This window comes from Pan paniscus, chromosome 21, assembly GCF_029289425.2.
Source record: "Pan paniscus chromosome 21, NHGRI_mPanPan1-v2.0_pri, whole genome shotgun sequence".
Taxonomy (NCBI): Eukaryota; Metazoa; Chordata; class Mammalia; order Primates; family Hominidae; genus Pan; species Pan paniscus.
Genome location: NC_073270.2, coordinates 23,594,211 through 23,604,447, shown reverse-complemented (window position 1 = coordinate 23,604,447; position 10,237 = coordinate 23,594,211). Strand labels below are relative to the sequence as shown.

The 10,237-nt window shown below is 44.2% G+C and overlaps 1 pseudogene; it reads left to right on the top strand.

Moving 5' to 3' along the window:
• The first annotated feature begins 878 nt into the window (after positions 1 to 878).
• On the top strand, positions 879 to 1,446 carry LOC100978562 (keratin, type I cytoskeletal 18-like; annotated as a pseudogene).
• The last annotated feature ends 8,791 nt before the right edge of the window (positions 1,447 to 10,237 follow it).

Sequence of the window (10,237 nt, the reverse complement as noted above, 5' to 3'; positions counted from 1 at the left end):
ACGAACCCCAGTGAGATGAACCCAGTACCTCAGCTGAAAATGCAGAAATCACCCGTCTTCTGCATCACTCATGCTGGGAGATGTACACTGGAGCTGTTTCTATTTGGCCATCTTGGAACTGCCCCCCCATTTTCTTAACTGTGTGTTTTACCAAGCAGAAATTTTTAATTTTAATTAATCAAGCTTATTATTTTTTATGGGTTTTGCCTCTGGCGTTATATTGCCATATCCAAGTCATTGATTTTCTCCTGTTATTTGCTGGGAGGTTAATAGTTCTGCATTTTATATTTAGGTCTATGCTCTATTGGATTAATTTTTGTGAAGGATGTAAGGTTTGATCTAGATTCATTTTTTTTACACAGAAATGTCCAGTTGTTTCAGCACCATTTATGGAAAAGACAACATTTCTCCATTGCATCCCCTTTGCTCCTATATCAAAGAGTAATTGACCATATTAATGTGGGTCTATACCTTAGCTCTCTGTTCTATTACTTTGAACTATTTGTTTATTCTTTCATCAATACCTCACCGTCTTGATTACTGTAGCTTTCAGTAAGCCCTGAAGTTGGTTAGTGTAAGTATTCTGACTTTCTTCTCTTTCAATGTTGAGTTGGCTATTCTCGGTCTTTTGCTTTTCCATATAAACGTAAAATCAAGATCGTCAGCAAAGCCTGAGTCCTGTCCTCTCGCTCTCCTCCTCGGACAGCATGAGCTTCACCACTCGCTCCACCTTCTCCACCAACTACTGGTCCCTGGGCTCTGTCCAGACGCCAAGCTATGGTGCCCGGCTGATCAGCAGCTAGGCCAGCGTCTATGAAGGTGCTGGGGCCTCTGGTTCCCTGATCTCCATGTCCCACTCCACCAGCTTTGGGGGCGGCATGGTCTCCAGAGCCCTGGCTGTGGGGATGGCTGGGAGTCTGGCAGGAATGGAAGGCATCCAGAACAAGAAGGAGACCAGGCAAAGCCTGAATGACCACCTGATCTCCTACCTGGACAGAGTGAGGAGCCTGGAGACCAATAACCAGAGGCTGGAGAGCAAAATCTGTGAGCAATTGGAGTAGAAGGGACCCCAGGTCAGAGACTGGGGGCATTACTTCAAGACCACAGAGGACCTGAGGGCTCAGATCTTTGCAAATACTGTGGACAATGCCCACATCGTTCTGCAGATTGACAATGCCCATCTTGCTGCTGATGACTTTAGAGTCAAGTATGAGACAGAGCTGGCCATGCTCCAATCTGTAGAGAGCGACCTCCATGGGCTCTGCAAGGTCATTGATGACACGAATGTCACTCGGCTGCAGCTGGAGACAGATCAAGGCTCTCAAGGAGGAGCTGCTCTTCATGAAGAAGAACCACAAAGAGGAAATAAAAGGCCTACAAGCCCAGATTACCAGCTCTGGGTTGACCATGGAGGTAGATGCCCCCAAATCTCAGGACCTCAACTAGATCATGGCAGACATCCAGGCCCAATATGACGAGCTGGCTCAGAAGAACCGAGATGAGCTGGACAAGTACTGGTCTCAGCAGATTAAGGAGAGCACCACAGTGGTCACCACACAGTCCACCGAGGTTGGAGCTGCTGAGATGATGCTCACAGAGCTGAGACATACAGTCCAGTCATTGGAGATCAACCTGGATTCCATAAGAAATCTGAAGGCTAGCTTGGAGAACAGCCTGAGGGAGATGGAGGCCCCCTACACCCTTTAGATGGAGCAGCTCAATGGGATCCTGCTGCACCTGAAGTCGGAGCTGGTACAGACCCAGGCAGAGGGACAGCGCCAGGCCCAGGAGTAGGAGGCCCTGCTGAACATCAAGGTCAAGCTGGAGGCTGAGATCTCCACCTACTGCCGCCTGCTGGAAGATGGCTAGGACTTCAATATTGGTGATGCCCTGGACAGCAGCAGCTTCATGTAAACCATCCAAAAGACCACCACCCACCAAATAGTGGATGGCAAAGTGGTGTCTGAGACCAATGACACCAAGTTCTGAGACATAAAGACAGCAGAAGCAGGGGACTTTTGGGGAGAAGGAGGCCAATAAAAAGTTCAGAGATCAAAAAAAAACTAACTTAGAATCAATTAGTTTATGTAACAAAAATAACTTGCTGGGATTTTGATTGGGATTGCACTGAATCTACCAGTCAAGTGGTAAAGAACTGACATTTTGAAAATATTGAGTTGTCCTGTCTATAAACATTGAATAACTTTTTATTTTTCTAGTCTTTTGATTCCTTTTTATCAAAGTTTTGTCATTTTCCTCATATAAACCTTCTACATACTTTGTTAGATCTGTATCTAAATATTTCAATTTGGGGCTGCTAATGCAAATGGTAATGTGTTTTCGTTTTAAATTCCACTCATTCATAGGTTGCTGGCATATATGAAAGTGATTGACTTTTGTATACTAACCTTGTATCCTGCATGCTTGCTATAAAATTATTATAAAGTTTCAGTTATTCTGTTGATTCTTTCATATTTTCTATATAGGCAATTATATCATCTGCAGAAAAAGACAGTTTTATTTCTTCCATCCTAATCTATATACCTTTTATTTCCAAACTGCTATTTTTAAGGTTTATTACAACACCAACGTGTTATGAATACATCCTAATAAAGGATTACTTGTAGTTCACAAATAAAACCAAAAAAGTCTGTAAAATACTGAAATTTTACATAAGTCAAAAATAATAGGTGAAGATAAATATTGTATGATTCCATGTATATGAGATACTGAGGGTAGTCAACTTCATAGAGACAGAAAGTAGAACGGTGGATTCCAGGAACTGAAGGAAGGGAGAATGGGGAGTTGTTTAATAGGTACAGAGTACTCTGTCTTAGAAGATGAGAAAGTTCCGGAGATGGATCGTGGTGATGGTTACACAACATTGTAAATGTACCTAATGTCACTGAACCGTACACTTAAAAATAGTTAAATGACAAATTTTACATTATTTCTATTTTGCAATAATTTTTAAAAAAAGATTGGTAATTGATTTTGTTGCTGGCAGGATTTAAAGCCCTTGCTCCACCCTACAGACAAAACAAGATTGCAGGATTGTGTTGCTGGTATTTTGTGTTTGTTTGTTTTTTCCCTATAGAATTCACCTGTTCTCAACATGTTCAGCATTCACTCAAAAATCCCAATGGTTTCTAATAAAGATTCAGCTACTAAAAGATATAAAGTTTAATGATACAAAACAGCAGCAACACAAATTGACGATTAACCCAGATCCCATCCATGCAGAGTCGCTCCAAACTATCTGTTCTCTTTTCCTTTCTTTCTTCCTGTTGGGTAACTGCTGTTGTGAAGTTGCCACCCATACGTGATGTTTTCATACTTTCAGAGGAACCCAGAACATGTGTATAAATAGTCACGCATAATATTAACAGAAGGTGTATAGGCTTTTTTGTGTGTTTCCCTTTTTCTCTGTTTCTTTTTCTTTTTTCAAACGCTTAACCCAGTGCCCAGAGGACTGGCCATTTGTTGTCTAGATACCCTACTCTACCACAGTTTTCCCAGTGTGATGCCATCTTCCTCCTCCACCTTGAGGCTTGCTCTCATCATCACTCCCCTCTCATCCATCATCTCTCTCGTTAATTCCTCTCTGCCTTTGCCTGCTTACGGAATCCACAAGCACAAGTCTCCCACTGGCACTCTGAGATACAAAATTCCACAAACCGTATTTCCACGTGAAATCCAACACTCTAGAACTATGAATTTCTGCCCTTGTACCATGCATTACACACATGTACTCAGTATCATTTAGTTGTATTTTATCAAGTGTTGGAGAGCTTGAAACTCCCCAACACTTGATAGGCAATCTTGGGTAAGAAACTTGATGTCTCAGATTTGGTTTCCCACCTCCCCTAGGTAAGGATTAAGTACAAGTCGTTCTTTGAGAAGTGATCCTAAGAAAACTCAGTGGAGTGGGGAGTTGGGGAGAGACGGGAAAGGGTAGAAAGTTAAGATGGGAGGTATCATTGAGCTCTTTACCACTGGGAGCAATCAGGACTCAACTCACAGGGAAATTCTGGAAACAACTGCAGACTACACCCCAGAGAGATTCTCTTCACAGCAGCTAGGAAACTAGGACATTTATCTACCAGCTCCCAGCTGCCGTTGGTTGAAGGCTGCTTCCTGGACACTGCGTTTCCAGCACCTCTGGCCTGCCCTGAACTCAGGTCCACCATCATCCTGCAGCCAGAACAGTAATGCCCTCAGGCAGAGGTGTTCTCCCTAAGCAGCTATTGATTAGCCTGTGGAACTGATAATGGAGGGGATTTAGCCCCGCCACTGACAGTGTCTGCTGCACTTACCCTTTCTGAGCTCCCACATCTTCATTGGCAGAGTGCATGTGAGCGTTTATGGGGTTTTCACTTCACTGGGTTTGTTGCATGAATTAAATTGAATAATGTATGTAAACATGTAAACACAGTATCTCCATCAGAATTTCCAGAAGCAGACAACAAAAATCCACTCTAGCTAATGAAAACAGATGGGGATTCGGTAAAGGGTAAGGCAGACCTTAAGGAAGCCCAGGAAGGAGCAGACAAACAGTAATAAATGTTATATGACTGGAGGGACTCCCCAGGCTCCCTCCCTTTGCCCATGTATCTGTTCCTCCACTGAAGGCTGCAGCTCCCATCAGAAAGTCCCTCTTCCTAACACTGGTTTCTCTCTCAGAGATTGGGAGTCCCCCTGTTCTGCTGCGGGCAGTAGCAGCTCCCCACTGCTGCTGGCCACTAGGGTACTGCACCTCAGTGACTTCCCCACACCCCGCCCATCTCAATACCTCTTCATTAGAGTCTCCTCCATGACTCCCCACACCCCGCCCACAACTCTCTATATCTCTTCAGTAGACCCTCCTCCATGACTTTCCACACCCTGCCCACAGCTCTCTATGCCTCTTAATTACACTCTCCTCCATGAATCCCCACACCCCGCCCACAGCTCTCTACACCTCCTCATTACACTCTTCTCTATGACTTCCTGCACCCTGCCCACAGCTCTCTATACCTCCTCATTACACTCCCCTCCTTGACTTCCTGCACCCTGCCCACAGCTCTCTATACCTCTTCATTACACTCTTCTCCATGACTCCCCACACCCCACCCACAGCTCTCCATACCCCTTCATTAAACCCTCCTTCATGACTTGCTTCCCTGTAGTGTCTGTTTCCAGGCCAGAAATTATGGCTAATACTGCCACACCAGGCCACGCTCTTTAATTATGATCTACTCTGGCTGTGTTTCTCGCAAAGAAAATGTGGAATGGGTCTCAGGACAAGTTAAATTTTGGCATATGGGAGATGGGGGTGGAAGAAGAACCTGAGCCCCTTTTCTGGTTGAAAGGATGCTGAGAATCAAGGAAGTTCCTGCTTGCCTCAGGGTTAATGTGAGGGGACTTCCCAGGCATGGGACAGCCCTGAGAGGAGCAGACGACTGAGCAGCAGGAAGTGCCCATGGACCACACACCCTGACCTTTGACTCTTCCTGTGACTAAGGCTGCTGTGGCTTCTGGCAGCAGGAGACTATAGGGAACTTCAGAGTGTCTCCAGCACCTCCCTGTCACCCTCCTTGTTGCATTACAGAGGATACAGCTGAAAAGGCAGGCCACCTGCATCTTCTTTTCTGTAGAAATTGATGTGATGAGAATCACATGTCCTATAAACCTAGCATGAGCCATGCACTCATTAAAGAGCAAATGCACAGCTACAACTTTGTGGCTATGCAGGAGAATTCCGGTGCACATCGGCTCTGCTAAGAACCAACTGCATGACTGTGGAGCCACCTGCCATCCCGGTGGCTGCCCTGTGAGGGAACTAATACCCACCTCACCACCACCAGGCAACCCTTGGCCCATGGCCAAGGGACCAGTGGATGAATAGTCTCCTCCTGCCTGTCTCCAGTGGGAGGTTCTCTCCAGTTTTTGGTGGGTCCCTGGGGATCTGAGCCCAGCTTCCTACAGTGTGTGAGATCATAAGGCTTCCTTACATGGGCTCCTGGCCTCTTCCCCTCCTCTTTCCAGTCCTCCATCTCTCCAGAGCCCTAGCATCACTTTCCAGAATACTCCCAGGGTCTGCTTCAAGGGGACTGGAGCTAAGATGGTGCCCATTAGAAGTGTACTGAGTTTAACTGGGAGATTTGGGAGTCTAGAGGTAAGTGAGTGCCAGCTCCCTGCTCTGAGGATGCGCACAATTTGGACAGATGGGGCCTGGAGACAGCCATCAACTTCCTCATCTGCTGAGCACTGAGCACAAACCCAGAGCAAACTAAGAGATCACCACCCATGAAGCCTCCCTTGCCTTGGCATTGCATCCTTTTGTTTCTCCCCAAGGTGTGGCTGGCAGGAAGTAAGTCTGTGGGAGCATCGTCTCACACTCAGCCTGGAGATGCCCCACAGCCTTTTCACTCTCACAGCAGCTTCATGGCAGGAGAATCAGGAACTTGCTGTGATGGCCAGGGCTTGAGGCTGTGCTGTGGGTACAAGAACAGTTTCTACTGTAAATGTGAGCAGCCTGGCTTCTGCATCTCAGACTTCAATTGAGTTGAGAGAAAAGATCAAGCCACACCTTGAGCTTTACAACCACAGACCAGCTGAATCCTCCCAGAACTGGGAGGTTAGAAGTAGTATTCTGGTACAAGTGTTGATGTTGCCCTGGGAATATTTTGGGGAATGAATTTCTCTCCAGGAACAAAGGATGGACAAGGGGACAGGAAACAAAGGCCTGCTTACCGTGAAGGTGGAGAGTAGAAAGGTGATTCGTTAAATGGACTGACATGGCTAGGATTTACCCCAGTGGCTACAGTCTTGGCCTTGTATTGATTCAGATCTAAAATGTTCTGGGTTTTCACATTTGCCCAACTACATGGCCTCTCCAAAGACTCCCTGAGCTGGTTTTAAGCTGGTTGGCCAGTACATCTGAGGCCTTCTTAGATAATCATCATGCCTCTCCCTAGAAGTGGTGCCACTGAGCCTTGTTCCTGGAGCCACATACTCTCAGCCCCCTGCTGCCAGAGTGCACAATTATGTTTGGACTTGGACTCACTTCATGCTGACAGTGTCTCAATGCGCCAGGCTCTGTGCACAGGTGAGCTCAAAATTGTGACAAACTTATCCTAAGGTAACTCTCAATTGCTTGGGGCCAGGAGTTAGTAGGTAAATGCTCCTGCCTCCCATCAGATTCTGGCGACTTTCTGCATTACTCTTGGGAGATCCCAGTGAAATCAAGCCCCAGTGGCTCACAGTGGTGATCATGAAAAGACATTCTCCCTCCACCCCTGCTTCCTGGAATCACGCTCTATATAAACCTCTGCACACAGCTCCATGCTCCCATCAGCTTCTGGGAAACTTCAATCTAAGGCACTGAGTTAATGCTACTGCATGCCCTAATCAATGGTTCTTGGTGAAATCAGGGGGTGAAAACGCCTCTCCAGGGGGTGTTTTGGAAATTTCTAGATGTGTTTTTGGTTGTAAAGTGATTGGGGTGATACTGGCTTTAGAGAGTGAATCACACGGAATGTCACATGCACTTCAATGCACAAGGTGCTCCCATGTCAACAAACATGCCCGCCTGCTCCACACACTTTTGAGGTGCCCACTGCATGTTTTTGTAGGTAAAAAATTAATGATAATTATTTCACCTAAGAATCTAAATCTGACTCCCTAAGAAAAACAAAGTGTTTGTCATGGTTTTGATTGGCACTGAATTTTCTAGGATATCCAGTTTTGTGCAGTGAGAGGAGAAGGTATTGTTTCCTTTCAGGGAATGAACAACAGGTTTTCAGTGTTTTGGAAAAAGCACACCATATTGTGTATGTGTTCATTCTGGTAGTATCAGTAAGAAGGTTGTCTTCTAACTATCAGGAAACCCAGACTCAGGATTCAGTCAGCGCCCAATGACATCTGCCTTCTATGTATGTGTATAACATATATACACATACACACACACACACACACACATACAGGTATAACATAGATATAATTTTAATATAGTTTTATTTTGATGGTACATTATGAAGTTCTATATGTATATGATTTTGTAAGCAACTTCAAATATTTTGCAGAAGGGAGATTGATAAAACTGAATGAATGAATGAATGAGTGTGTGAATGGGAAGTTACAAAACAACCAAGAAATCACATAAAATCTTCAAAATCTGTACAATTTCCTTATTCAGTTAGTGACGCTGATGTTCTTAAAATAGTCTGTCTCTTTAATTCCTTTTTGTTTTCCCAAAATGGAAATATATAATTAAAATTTATTTTTAGTTACATAAATAATACAAGCATGAGGCCGGGCACAGTGGCTCACGCCTATAATCCCAGTGCTTTGGGAGGCCGAGGCTGGTGGATCACCTAAGGTCAAAACGTTGTGACCAGCCTGGCCAATATGGTGAAACCCCATCTCTACTAAAAAAAACAAAAATTAGTCGGCCGTGGTGGCACATGGCTGTAATCCTGGCTACTCAGGAGTCTGAGGCAGGAGAACCGCTTGAACCCAAGAGACGGAGGTTGCAGTGAGCCGAGATTGTGCCAGTGCACTCCAGTCTGGGGGACAAGAGTGAAATTCCATCTCAAAATAATAATAATAATAATAATAATAATAATAATAATAATAATACAAGCATGCATTCTCCCTGCAAATATTTAAACATTTGCCACAGCTAAATTCCCCACTGAAAACAAACCTAATCCCAATCCTCTTCCTTTAACCCAAACAAGCCTTCCCTTCCAGAACTTTTCTCTGTGCTTACCTACACCTATACCTGCATCTGTATCTATTTCTACATAAAAAGTGTTTCCAAACAATATATACAGCATTAAAAATAAACATTTTTGCAAGATGCTTATATACATTGCTATGTTTGAATGTTTGCCTTCTCCAAAACTCATGTTGAAATTAAATTGCTGTTATCATAGTATTAGAGATGTGACCTTTAAGAGATGATTAGGTCATGAAGGCACTGCCCTTATCGATGGGATTAATGCTATTATTAAAGGGCAAGTTTTGACTCCTTTTGCCATTTGCCAAGTGAAGACAAAGACTTCCTCCCCACTGCAGAACTCAGCGTTCAAGGTGCCATCTTGGAATCCAAATGGCCAAACCAACCAGCACCTTTATGTTGGACTGCCCAGCCTCCAGAACTGTGAGCCAATAAATTTCTGGGTATAAGTTACCTAGTTGGTGGTATTCTGTTATAGCAGCACAAACAAAGACATACATGTGAAATGCACATACACACACATGAACAGGATATATTCTTACTGAAGAATATATTATGCTGTGTGTCTCAGTCTTCCTCTGTCACTATATCTAAATCCTCTCCACTCATTTTAACTGCTTCTTAGTAGGGTAGAGTATAACTAGCCCACAACTGATTCAGCTCTTCTATAGTTGAGCATTGAGTGTTCCTAGCTTCACTGTAACTGCTGCAGGGAATGCCCTAGAGCACACCCCAATCCTAATACGATGCTTGGTTTGATGATCTCCTTCACATGAACACAGGCTCCTTGATTTTAGGGACCTGCATGTTGTGAGTCCACAGTTCTAAGCCCAGCACATGGGCCGTGGGAGTATTCGGTAAAGATTGTGGGATAAAACAATGAAGAGCAATGAAATAAAGGAATGGTCATTAAACTAATTCAGGTAAGCAATAAAAAGGTGTGAATGCTGTTTTCTTATTTACATAGTCCCTGGAACAGGAAAAAGAGTAAGATAAAAGATACAAGAAAAGATGGTAAACTTATGAGTATAGCTCTAACACATCATAGAGGAAAAATTACCAAATAGCCCCACCAGCTGGATTGCCAAATGAATTTAGTGATGACACAGATGTTTTAAAAATCAAATTTAAAATGACCCGGTGCAATGACTCATGACTGTAATCCCAGGATTTTGGAAGGCTGAGGCGGGCGGATCACCTGAGGTCAGGAATTCAAGACCAGCCTGGCCAACATGGTGAAACCCCATCTCTACTAAAAATACAAAAATTAGCTGGGTGTGGTGGTTGGCACCTGTAATCCCAGCTACTACGGAGGCTGAGACAGGAGAATCGCTTGAACCCAGGAGGCAGAGGTTGCAGTTAGCAGAGATCGAGCCACTGCACTCCAGCTTGGGCAACAAAGAGTGAAACTCCATCTCAAAAAATAATCATATTTTAAAAAAGATAGTGGCTCATCCATTTTATCCAGTATTGTTTACCCACTTATCTTTGTTGATGTGAAGTCCCAGGCAG